At 46.1% G+C, this 12048-nt stretch overlaps 1 pseudogene; it reads left to right on the forward strand.

Annotated features, from left to right (window-relative positions):
- The first annotated feature begins 1285 nt into the window (after window positions 1–1285).
- Window positions 1286–1405, forward strand: LOC136646662 (5S ribosomal RNA; annotated as a pseudogene).
- The last annotated feature ends 10643 nt before the right edge of the window (window positions 1406–12048 follow it).

Here is a 12048-nt window from a genome sequence, read left to right on the forward strand (position 1 = left end):
TTGTAACTCTGAAGGTCTACACTTTTCCTCCATCACAAAGGTGTATTTCAATGGGTGGGAAGCTAATAGGTTTCGGTGAGAGGCTGTTCCTCACTTATACTGCCCCTTTCATCTCCTTGAGCTGCTTCACGTCTTTGTGAGAAATAAGTAAACACCCTATATCTTTCATAGAAGGCATGCTTCAGATTTCGTGGGTCACAGGTCTGTAAAAGCAGCAGTATTTATTAAGGGCATCAGAGGCTAAGAAGGAGAAAATAAGATTAGGACAATGCCCAGTTTACTGCAGGAGAAATCAATAGCAGGAAAACTCAAACCTTTTATTGACCTCGCACTGTCCTCTGTGTTGCGAGGGATCCAGGCTCATCTCTGAGGCGAGAAGAAACAAATATCCCTATCAGCACAAGTGAACTGAGCCATATCCCTCATCAGGAATAGCTTTTTCCCTTCATCTTGCCCAGAGCTGCAGCCCAGGAGTGGATAACTTGTTCATCACTGTGTCAGGACATTGCAAAATAGGATATCGGGTTTGCTCCAAGAGTTTCCCATTAAGCTCAATCGTGGATCTCCTTTAAACACCACAGTTGCACAATGATCTCCTTGCAATCGTGGATCTCCTTTAAACACCACAGTTGCACAGTTGTCCCCTGGGGGCTGGGGATAAGAATAGGCCCTCAGTTTGGCTGTACTTGTCGTAAGAGGCGACTGAACAGCCACTGGGTAGATGGGACTCGTCAGCCTGGGAAGGGAAGGCAGCTCATCTGAGAGAAGGAAAACTCTGATCCCAAACCTCCACTGCCTTGTGGCTACATCCAGTTATGGAAAAGGCTTCAGGAGTCAATCTCGAGGCAAAATCAGGAGCCGGAGTCCCTGAGGCAGTTCATGGCTGAACACAGTCACGTTCTGGCAACTCCTGCGACGCCGCTGGAACCAACCGTATTGGCCTCTGCCTTTCCATTGGACCATTTCAGCGACGTGGAGAGGGGGGATTTGCTGCATGGGTAATAGCCTATCCTCCATACCTACTTTACCCAGGCTTCGCGCACTGGAGAGGACACTCTGTTCCAGAGCCACCATTCAGAGCGTGACACCATGGTCTTCCGAGACTGAAGGATGCTAACATGCACAATGATGTGAGTGAGGTCCATAGTATGGGCAGAGGTGCAACTAGGGTGAAGCCTGAGGGGCATGTGCCCTGGGTGTTAGGCCAAGGGGAGTACATAACTGTCCTTGAAGCTCTGTCCTAGTTACAAAGGAGGTACTGGAAGTTTCGCAGCTCCTGTCCCTTTTCCGCAGCAATTGTTACCCTGCACATGCCCGATCCCGTCTGATCTCGGAAGCTAGGCAGGGTCAGGACTGGTTAGTACTTGGATGGGAGACTGCCTGGGAATACCGGGTGCTGTAGGCTTATACCATAGTCTTTCAAGACGGAAGGTTGCCAACCATAGTTCCTTTTCCTTAAAAGGGGAGCCTCCACAATCTGAGGAAACTTTGTGCCCCCATTCCTTCTTCTGTGGAAGCTCCCCTTTGAAGGAGAAGGAACGGAGAGCCCGAAGCTGCCACAGCGAGCACTCCTTCCTTCAAGAAGACCCCAAAAGTGTCGCCTTACACTGCAAGTGGAGCAAAGCAGTCACTTCCGGGTTCTCCCCAGAAGAGGAGGTGCTGGCAGCTTTATGCCCCCGCTCCTTCTCCTGTGGAGGATTCTGTTCAAGGGTAGCCTCCACAGGAGAAGGAACGGAGGGTGCAAAGCTACGGCAGCGAGTGCTCCCTCCTCTGGGGAGAACCTGGAAGTGATATCATGACATGATATGATGTCATCGGGGCAGAGTGTCATGCCTCTAAAGTGGGTCTTCCTCAAAGAATCCGAACCATCACTACGAGGCAGTATGCAAGTTCTGAGGAAAAGTCCTAGCCCTATCCAATGGTCCCCAGGCACATGGTTGGTGCAAAGGAACGATGTAAACCTATAGTCATTATACCACCATAGGATGAAACTCATGGAAAAGTGGCTCTCACTTTGAAAAGGGGTGTCGGTTTCCACTTACCAAATGCTTAAGATGAGGAACAACATTTAGCAAGAAAATAAAGCATGAGTCTATCCAGTTAAAGTCACAGCACCCCTTGTCTGCTTAACTTCACCCATGCAAATCAAACCCATGCAAACCATCCAATTCATGACTTCCGTCTGCCTGCTGTTGCTGCTGCAGCTACTTTGATGGGCTGATTTGGAGGGCGGTACATTGCTTTTTCATCCAACAAGACAGCTGACATGTTTAAAGTGCCCGTTGCATGATTCACCTACACTGGTTTATTTTAAAAAGCTACATTTTGCCAGATAAAAACTTCCAATAGATTGAAATTCAATTTTTTTAAAAAATGTTTTAATACACTACAGGGAAGCTGTTTTAAAACCCTTAAAGACAACACAGTCTTCCAGAATGACAAACCAGGCCCTAATCTGGCTGCTGTGATAGCAACTGATGAATGTGCTGTGGCTCTATCACATGCTACATTGTGCCCACTGAGGCCTGCAGACCAAGATAAGTTGGCAGGAGAGGAAGGACTAGGCAGGGAAGGTGGAAGAGGGTGGTAACAGGGACAGAGTGGAGAGTAGTTCAGGTCCAAGGGGCGGGTTTTGTGGCAGCAGCGGCCACTATATCCAAACCTTCTTTCTGGACCCAATTCCACAGTCCATGTCCACCTGGATCTGCACCAGTGATTTCACTGGTGTGCGTCAGAATACAACCTTAACACCAGGCAAGATAACAAATGTTCCCTGACCCAGAGAACACCTCCAGGAATGCCCTGCCCCCCCCAGGATGCAGCACAAGCCATTTTGGTGTGGCTGCATCTGGAGGGGGAGTGTAGGATTGGGCTGCAAATATAATATAGAGAAGCAGTTTTAAAACTCTTAAAGACAACATAGGCTTCCAGAATGACGAGCCAATTCCTAGCCTGGTTGCTATGATAGCAATTGACAAATGTACTGCCTCTCAATCACATGCTACATTGTCCCTTAAATAAGAAAAAAAAAAGGGAGCAAGGTGACCTCAACTGCTCAAAAGCATGAACTAAAGTGACTTTTAATAAGATTTCCTTCATTGCCTTTGATCTTTCCGGGAAGGGGAAAGTGTGTCTACGCACAGAGTAAATTCCTCGGAGCAGGTTGACAGAAGTAATCCTTGATTTTGAGTTCCAAATCAATGATTCTTCCAAGTTTACAACTTATAGATATATTAAATCCTCTCCTGGGGAAACAGCCATTCCGCCTACTCAGAAGGAGCCAAGGAGGTCTACGTCTCCTTCACACACAGCAGGCTGCTGCAATTCATTCATGTCCTTTATGCATTGTCTCTGTCAGAATTACCAACTTTTTTTTTTTTAATTTTACAAGATGCAGGGTCTCCAGGCAGGGTCAAAAGGGGATCCAGGGCAAACTGAGCTAGCACAGAAGCAGGATAGAATCTGGCTGGCGCAGAGAAAGCAGGACTTGCCTAAAGCAATCCAGGGAACAGAAGGCTCCATCTGGGATTTATTTATTTGTGTATTTCTTGATTATAAAAGGATCTGTATCCTGCATATTCCATCCTAAATGTCAAGGGAGCCAGTATCAATTTTTAAAAAAATACAATACTATCATTAAAATTACACATCAATGGCAACACAATACAAAAACAGCAGCCTCGACCAAACAAGGTATCTAATCAGAGACATTTTCATAAAATGCATATCTATACAAACCACCACCTGAAAAAAAAACCAAAAAAAAAAAACCAGTGAAATAACCAGGCAGATCCCAGAAAGCAGCAAATCCCACAGTGAGAACACCACTGATGACAAGGCCCTGTCCTGTGTTCCAAACCTCCACCAATTATTCCTGGGTTACAGAGTGCTTGGAGCATTTATATGCCACTTGGAGAGGCTGATTGCCTTTATTCCTCCATTTTTCCCTCCTGAAGCAGGAAAAAAGGGGGAAAAGTGGTCAGCCACTCAGAGCGTCTCACAACCACCCAGAGTGCTCTTAAGGGGGCTGCAGGAGAAGGTACTGTGACTGAGAGGAGACCAAACAACGTGACATAGTATATCCATGATTAGAATTTGCACAATCATTTTATTTCATTATAACCTGTCATGGAAGGAAGGGAATTTTGATCAGGGCCTGGATGCTAGAAGGAAAGGGAGGAGAGATAGTTAACTCCCTCCCTCCCACGCTGTTTCTTCAACTTATTCATACCACAAAGCAGAGAGGAAAAAAACAGATACCCTGGGTTCTTCCCCCTCCCCAGCTAACAGCAGCTTCAGTGAGGCAGTTTAAATTGTGGGAACAGCACAGAAGGACAGGGTTAAATTTATTTATTTACTTATTTATCTTTTTGCTGGCTATTTACGCTGCTTCTCACCCCATAAGGGTGCCAAATCTCCAGATTCCTGACACATACCCTTTCTGCCTGTTTTCTTTAATGAAAGAAAATGATGTTGTCATCTCCAGTCATGGGCTTCGGACATCACCTGTGGTTTGGTCACAATACTCATTTGTATGCAAAGACATCTAGTTGGCTTTTCCCAGTAAAAAATTGTCTTGTCTCCAAAGACAACTTTAGATGCACAATTCTGAGCACCACTCAGTGGCATAGCTAGAGAAGATGCAGGGAGCCTCACCGTAGTGTCCAAGGGGTCCCTCCCCTTCCCTTTTTGCTTCAGTATATGCCTTTGCTTTGCTCCTACCACCTGGAAAGGCTCTGCAGGGGAGGGGGCCCTTGCAAGCTACAGTGAGGGTCCCTGCAAAACTTAGTGCTTTACACCCCCTCTAGCTACGCCACTAGCGCTACTTTAAGACTTTCAATTACTACTCCAATTAATCATAAACTGAGAACATAGCACAAGGACAATGTTGCCATCTCCAACATTGTAACAATGTTATCCAGCTGGTGATAAATTTTTGAACCCCATAAACACTTCAAGAATTATACCTGTAAAGTTATAGTGCACAGCTGGCCAGAGTCTAAGCTCAATGACACCTTAAATCCAAATGGACTTTGTAGGTTTCACTGGAACTACTTAAAGTTTACACACAGCCCTAGAATCTGGCTACACTACCAGAATGACATGGAGCAGAGCTAATTAGTAGTGCTGTAGGGTTAGCTCCGGAGGTCTTGTGTTTTTTAATGGAATAATTATCATGATATTTCTATGCACCTATCATACTTCGATAATTACATAGTATCTGTTAGTCTAGTTACCTCTACATATAGCAGGTCAGTCGCTTGGGAGGAATCATGATGGAAAATATTAATTGATGTCAGGTTGGTTACTGCGATTCTTATTAAGCATGCAGTTTGGGGAGAGAGGGAGAAAAATATTGTTAGATACTCATTCCTAAAGAGTAGCCACATTACCCAGTAATTGCAGGAAGAAAAAATCATTTCAGGCACATTACAACCTGAAATTGTGGGACTGATCCTGCTAAGAAATGTGCTCAAAATTGCACCTGTACAAGCTTTTGGCATGACTATCTCATTCCTAATTTCTTGATCTGGGGGACTAGGGCTGTAATCCATACACACTTACCTGGGAATAAGTCCCATTGAATTTGGTGACACTTACTTCTGGGTAGACATGCATAGGATTGTGCTGTGCGTATGCAGATTTGTAGGTAAATTTTGCTGAAAGCAGAACACATTTCAACCAAGACCAGTGCCAGGTTTCTATATGATGATGTCAGCCATTTATTTATTATAGAACTTCTAAATTGCTTTTCAGAGGGGAGCAAACATTTAAGATTCAGTGATGAAATAAATGAAAATGAAATACAATTTCATGGTATTGGAATTGGTACCATTTGATATTGGCACCATGATTTTGGAATTGGTATTGTTTCTTGGTATCGGCATTCATGGAAAATGAAATACCACCAATATTTGCTTTGCGGATATTTCCTTTCTCTTGTATTATCTGCTCTTTCTGCAATTATTGGTTTTTAAGTGTAACTATTTTTGTTTTAAGCCACCCCGAGTCCTTGCTGAGAGGGGTGGGATATACATTTTAAAAATCAATCCAATATTTATAAGGAAATGAGGTCTGCTTTTGTAAACCCTTGTCCCAGTGGAGGAGGTTGCCTACTTAAATGGTCATTTAAGGCATGCGTAGCAGTGACCAATTCAGCTACTTAAAGTCTTAAAATTTATTGACAGGTTTTGCTGAATTCTCCATCAAATTTCAAAAGTTAAATTCAAAATTGTTTCAAAGCCAAAGAAATGAATTTGAATATTTAAACGTTGCCAGTTTTCAAATCTGTATATAATTTCACATCACATCACATCACATCCTGCTGTGAGATACAGGAAGCTGGACTAGATGGGCCTATGGCCTGGTCCAGTGGGGCTGTTCTTATGTTCTTATTTAGGTTTTGCTACATCTGCTATTGTGTTTAAGTCGGTGGCATAGCTAGAGGGGGGTGCAAGGCTCTAAGTTTTGCAGGGAGCCTGAATGCAGCTTGCAAGTGGTCCCTCCCCCTCCCGTTCGGACCTGTTCCAGACAATGGGAGGAAAATGAAGCGGCATACACCTCCGTTTTCCTCCCACCACCTGGAATGGATCTGAAATGGAGGGGGAGGGGCTGCTTGCATGTTGCAGTGAAGCTCCCTGCAAAACCTAGTGCTTTGCATCCCTCCTAGCTATGCCACTGGTTTCAGTCTTGAATCGCCTGAAAATGTGAACATACTTGATGTGTGCTGATGGATATGCCACTTATAGTTTTTTTTCCTCTTAGACTTACTGTATTCGTATGTTTCTGATATTGTAATAAGTCAAAAGAAGCAACATGCGTGAACCTGACAGATGCTTCTCAAATGCCCTTGGAACCATCCTTACAACAGTCTAAGTGAGCAACTGACCTGCGGCTGCGCCATCCAACAGGCCAGTATTCCCAGTGATAGCCTGCCAAAGTCTCATAGATACTGTAATTAATGGGAGTGTATGAGCAGCTGTAATTGACATACTAATCAATAAAAGTTTACTCAACAAACCTGCAAATGGCTTTCAATAGGTTCCCGAGAGCCGTCTTAATGTCAGTGGAAGGGTGCGGTCCATGAAAGGTTTCAGCTGCGATGGTTAGCGAATGCCACACATAAGCTAGAGTTCAGGAGGCCAGCAGACTTCATGCATTTTTATTCCAGCAGTGGGAAATGCGGGCAATGGGATTCACATTTTGGATTGCATGTTCAAAGACGACATTGAAACTCAAATTGCTAAGAAAGAAATGCAAGATGATGGCCAAGCCAAGGGCCCAAGCCCATCAGGGGGCTCCCCAAATACTAGTCAGTTACTATGGACACCACACAATCACCAGTGGGAAGGATGAGAAAAGGATGCTGCCAGTAAAGCTTAAGATAAAGATCAAGGCCTGGAAGGGAGCGATATCAGCTACAGCGTTGGCACAGGTATCCTAGCTGCCTTCCTGATCCTTTCTGCTAGTGCAGGTCCGAAGAGCCAGCAGAGCAGTGACAGCTTACCCCCTAGGCAAGGGAACAAATGTTCCTTGACCCAGAGGACACCTCCAGGACTCCCCACCCCCCCATTGCAGGATACGGCATAGGCTCTGGTGGCATGACTGCATTGGCATGGGAGGGGGGATTTAAGGAGGGGGGATTTAAGGCTGTCAGTGAAGTTGCACTTCAGTAGTCATGCTTGTACAATTGGATGCAACTAGGCTTGGCTCACGGTTCTCAAACAGCTGCAAACAGGAATCCAGACTAAGGAACATGGGTGTACTCTGTGGGTTAGCAATGGCTAGGCTGGCTGGAACATGTGGAATCCCTGTGGGGGGGGGGCAAACCTGGAGTCCTGTCAGTTCAGACCAAGGCTCCATATTGTCCAATATCATGTTTCCAACAGCGGCTGGTCAAGTGGGAAGCCTGCAAGCAAGGCATAAAGTCACCCAGCAGCATAGTTACAGGGGGGTCACAGCGCTGAGTTCTGCAGGCGCCTTAACATGCCATGTAAGTGGCCCCTCCTCCTCTCTGTCGGAGCCATTCTGGTGGCAAAAGCAAAGAGGAGGCTTCTCCTCTGCTTTGCTCCTGCCACATCCAATGGCTCCAAAGGCAAGAGGGAGGGGCCACTTACCCAGTTTGCTAAGGCACCTGCAAAACTTAGCACTGTGACCCTCCTGTAGCTATGCTACTGAAGTCAGCTTCCCATTTGTAACATGCCTTCCATCATCTGTTTCCCATGCAGATGGGGTCCCTTTAGCTCTCATGTCTCATAGCCTGCGAGAGACATAGTTTTCATGGATTTGTATAGCCTAGAACAGTGGTTCTCACTCCTTTAGCACCAGGACCCACTTTTTAGAAGGAGAATCTGTCAGGACCCACCGGAAGTGATGTCATGACCGGAAGTGACATCATGAAACAGGAAAATTTTTAACAATTCTAGGCTTCAATCATACCCACACTTATCCAGGAGTAAGTCTCATTTACTATCATTGTTAAAAGCATCTTCACAGCAGCCTGTGCAAAGTACAGGTCTGTAACATTTCGCCAAATGCAGTCACATACCATGGTAGCATCAAGTCTAATAGATTAAAAAATAAAATATTAAAATGAATGGGGACCCACCTGAAATTGGCTCGCGACCCACCTAGTGGGTCCCAACCCACAGTTTGAGAAACACTGGGCTAGAAGCTATTCTGACACTTTTTTGTGGCACAAGGTAGCCCCTCAAATCTTGGGTGGCTACAAGCAAAGTCTCCAAGCTCTACACCACCTAAAGTGGAAGTCTAACCTTGTGCTTTTATGACACACTTGGTATGAAAAAGTGTCACTACCTCCTCCAACTGTTTTAGGGAGACAATTTCTGAATGTCACACTCTAAAAGTTTAAACCATCTTCTGATCTGTAACTCATGCTGATCAGAATGTGTCCGACTGTTTGCAGGAAAAAATGGGGGGGGGGTCATCCAGCAATCTTTTTAGGGACAGTTGAAAATTCAGCAGACATTTGGGATGGGGGACAAAACGGAGTAGGAGACAGTGGCAGACCTGGGGTGGGACAGGGGGGAAATACTCTGGGGGCTGTGCTTGCTGTGTGCCCGCCATACCCCCGCTGCAGCCACCTCCGCCAGCCCCCCCGAGCTGTTCCGTGGGTAGGCAAGGCTCTGCGCAGCACTCGACAGTGGGTGAGAAGCATTCTGAGGCTTCCTCCACTGTTTTAAGCAATATTTTCAATTTCATTGGGAAACCAGAAGTAATATTTAAAACAGCGGGGGAAGCCTCAGAACCCTTCTCAAATGCTGTGAAATGTCACATCAGGCTCTGTGGGCCTTGGTAAGTTTCCTGAGGGGGGCGGCGGTGTGCTGGAGGGGGCAGCATTATGGTGGGGGGCAGCATGTTGCGGACCTGCTCTGGAGTGCAATAAGGGCAGGTCCACTACTGGTAGGAGAACTTGCAAGGAGAGGGGCTTCCTGTAGCTGAATTTTGCTGGTGGTAACTCTGGAATTCCGGTGTGGGTTTTTGTTTTACATTTTATGCAGCATCCGAAGCAGTTGAAATCCTGATAATCGTTCTGGCAGCTGGGCACCATTTTCCTTCCCACAATGCTCCTGGGAGCAACACCACATTGTGGTGTTCATAAGAACAAAAGAACAGCCTCGCTGGATCAGGCCATAGGCCCATCTAGTCCAGCTGCCTGTATCTCACAGTGGCTCACCAAATAACCAGAGAGCACACCAGATAACAAGAGACCTGCATCCTGGTGCCCTCCCTTGCATCTGGCATTCTGACATAGCCCATTTCTAAAATCAGGAGGTTGCACACACACATCATGGCTTGTAACCCTTAATGGATTTTTCCTCCAGAAACTTGTCCAATCCCCTTTTAAAGGCATCCAGGCCAGGCACCATAACCACATCCTGTGGCAAGGAGTCCCACACACCAACCACACGCTGAGTAAAGAAATATTTTTTTTTGTCTGTTCTAACTCTCCCAACACTCAATTTTAGTGGATGTCCCCTGGTTCTGGTGTTGGGTGAGAGTGTAAAGAGCATCTCTCTATCCACTCTGTCCATCCCCTGCATAATTTTGTATGTCTCAATCATGTGCCCCCGCAAACGTCTCTTTTCTAGGCTGAAGAGGCCTGAACGCTGTAGCCTTTCCTCATAAGGAAGGTGCCCCAGCCCAGTAATCATCTTAGTCACTGTCTTTTGCACTTTTTCCATTTCCACTATGTCCTTTTTGAGTTGTCACAATTACAGCCTAATTACAGTCAGTTCTCATTATCTGCTAGAATTAGGTTCCTAGAAACCCTAGTGGATAGTGAATTTGCTATCCACTAATACCTTGATGGCAACCTTCAGTCTCGAAAGACTATGGTATCGCGCTCTGAAAGGTGGTTCCTGAACAGCATAAAAATACAGGTATTTCTGTACTGCCTTTCTTGGTCCTCAGATTTCTCCTTAGACTTTATTCAAGGCGGTTTACATAGGCAGGCAATTTAAATCCCCATAGGGATTTTTACAATTTGAAAGAATGTTTCTATCTTTCAAGAAACCACAACATTCAGATGTTTCTTTCTTGATCTGGTTGCACATTCTGGCCTCCATCCTCCCACGCTCAGAGCAGATGGAATAGCTCGGCTCAGCTTGTCAGCTGCTTCAAGGTCTCACCATTCATGGTGCCGGTGGCCTCAAACTGGCGACCTTCGGATGTTATCTTCAGGCAAATGGAGGCTCAACCCTCTAGACCAGACCTCCTGCCTCCACTAGGATAATGAACCATTGATCCAATGCTATCAGTGGGGTTAGGTTCAAGGGGTACCTTAGGGAGGGAAGAGGTACCTTCCCTGCAATCAGAAGAATCCAGTAGAGACCTTCAGAAAGCCAGCAAAGTGCAGCAGGAAGTGCCAAAATTTCTCAGAATGCCTTCCAGTGGCTGCAGGGACCTTCAGAATGGCACCCACAACCAGCACAGACCCCTTTAAAATGACCAATGGAAGATTCCATTGGCCATTTTAAAGGGGTCTCCGCTGGCCACAGGTGCCATTATGAAGGTCCCTGCAGCCTCTGGACGTTCTCTGCATAGTGGATAAGAAGAAGGATGGATAACAAGAGAAGGTAGCAATTCTGCCCCTTGCAGATAAGTACATAACAAATTCGCATATAAAGAAAACTGACTCTGTCACGCTGGGAGAGCCCAATTCTCATATGGACTGCCACAGTGTCACTTCACTGTTCAACAGCTGAGCCGTACTCTGTGAAGTAGACTTGGCAGACATGGCACTACTGAAAGGGCAGCCCTGTGATTATTGGGTTGTCCCAGCACCTTGACAGTGTCTCCCTCTCTCACCCTTCTTCGTCTGCCCCTTCCCCCATTGCATTCCATGCCTTCTAAGGCATAAGAACATAAGAACATAAGAACAGCCCCACTGGATCAGGCCATAGGCCCATCTAGTCCAGCTTCCTGTATCTCACAGCAGCCCACCAAATGCCCCAGGGAGCACACCAGATAACAAGAGACCTCATCCTGGTGCCCTCCCCTACATTCTGACTTAACCCATTCCTAAAATCAGGAGGTTGCGCATACACATCATGGCTTGTACCCCATAATGGATTTTTTCTCCAGAAACTCGTCCAATCCCCTTTTAAAGGTGTCTAGGCTAGACTCCAGCACCACATCCTGTGGCAAGGAGTTCCACAGACCGATCACGCGCTGAGTAAAGAAATATTTTGTCTGTCCTAACCCGCCCAACACTCAATTTTAGTGGATGTCCCCTGGTTCTGGCATTATGTGAGAGTGTAAAGAGCATCTCCCTATCCACTCTGTCCATCCCCTGCATAATTTCGTATGTCTCAATCATGTCCCCCCTCAAGCGTCTCTTTTCTAGGCTGAAGAGGCCCAAACGCCGTAGCCTTTCCTCATAAGGAAGGTGCCCCAGCCCCGTAATCATCTTAGTCGCTCTCTTTTCACCTTTTCCATTTCCACTATGTCTTTTTTGAGATGCGGCGACCAGAACTGGACACAATACTCCAGGTGTGGCCTTACCATCGATTTGTACAACGGCAT

This window comes from Tiliqua scincoides, chromosome 3 (genome assembly GCF_035046505.1).
Source record: "Tiliqua scincoides isolate rTilSci1 chromosome 3, rTilSci1.hap2, whole genome shotgun sequence".
NCBI classification, from domain to species: Eukaryota; Metazoa; Chordata; class Lepidosauria; order Squamata; family Scincidae; genus Tiliqua; species Tiliqua scincoides.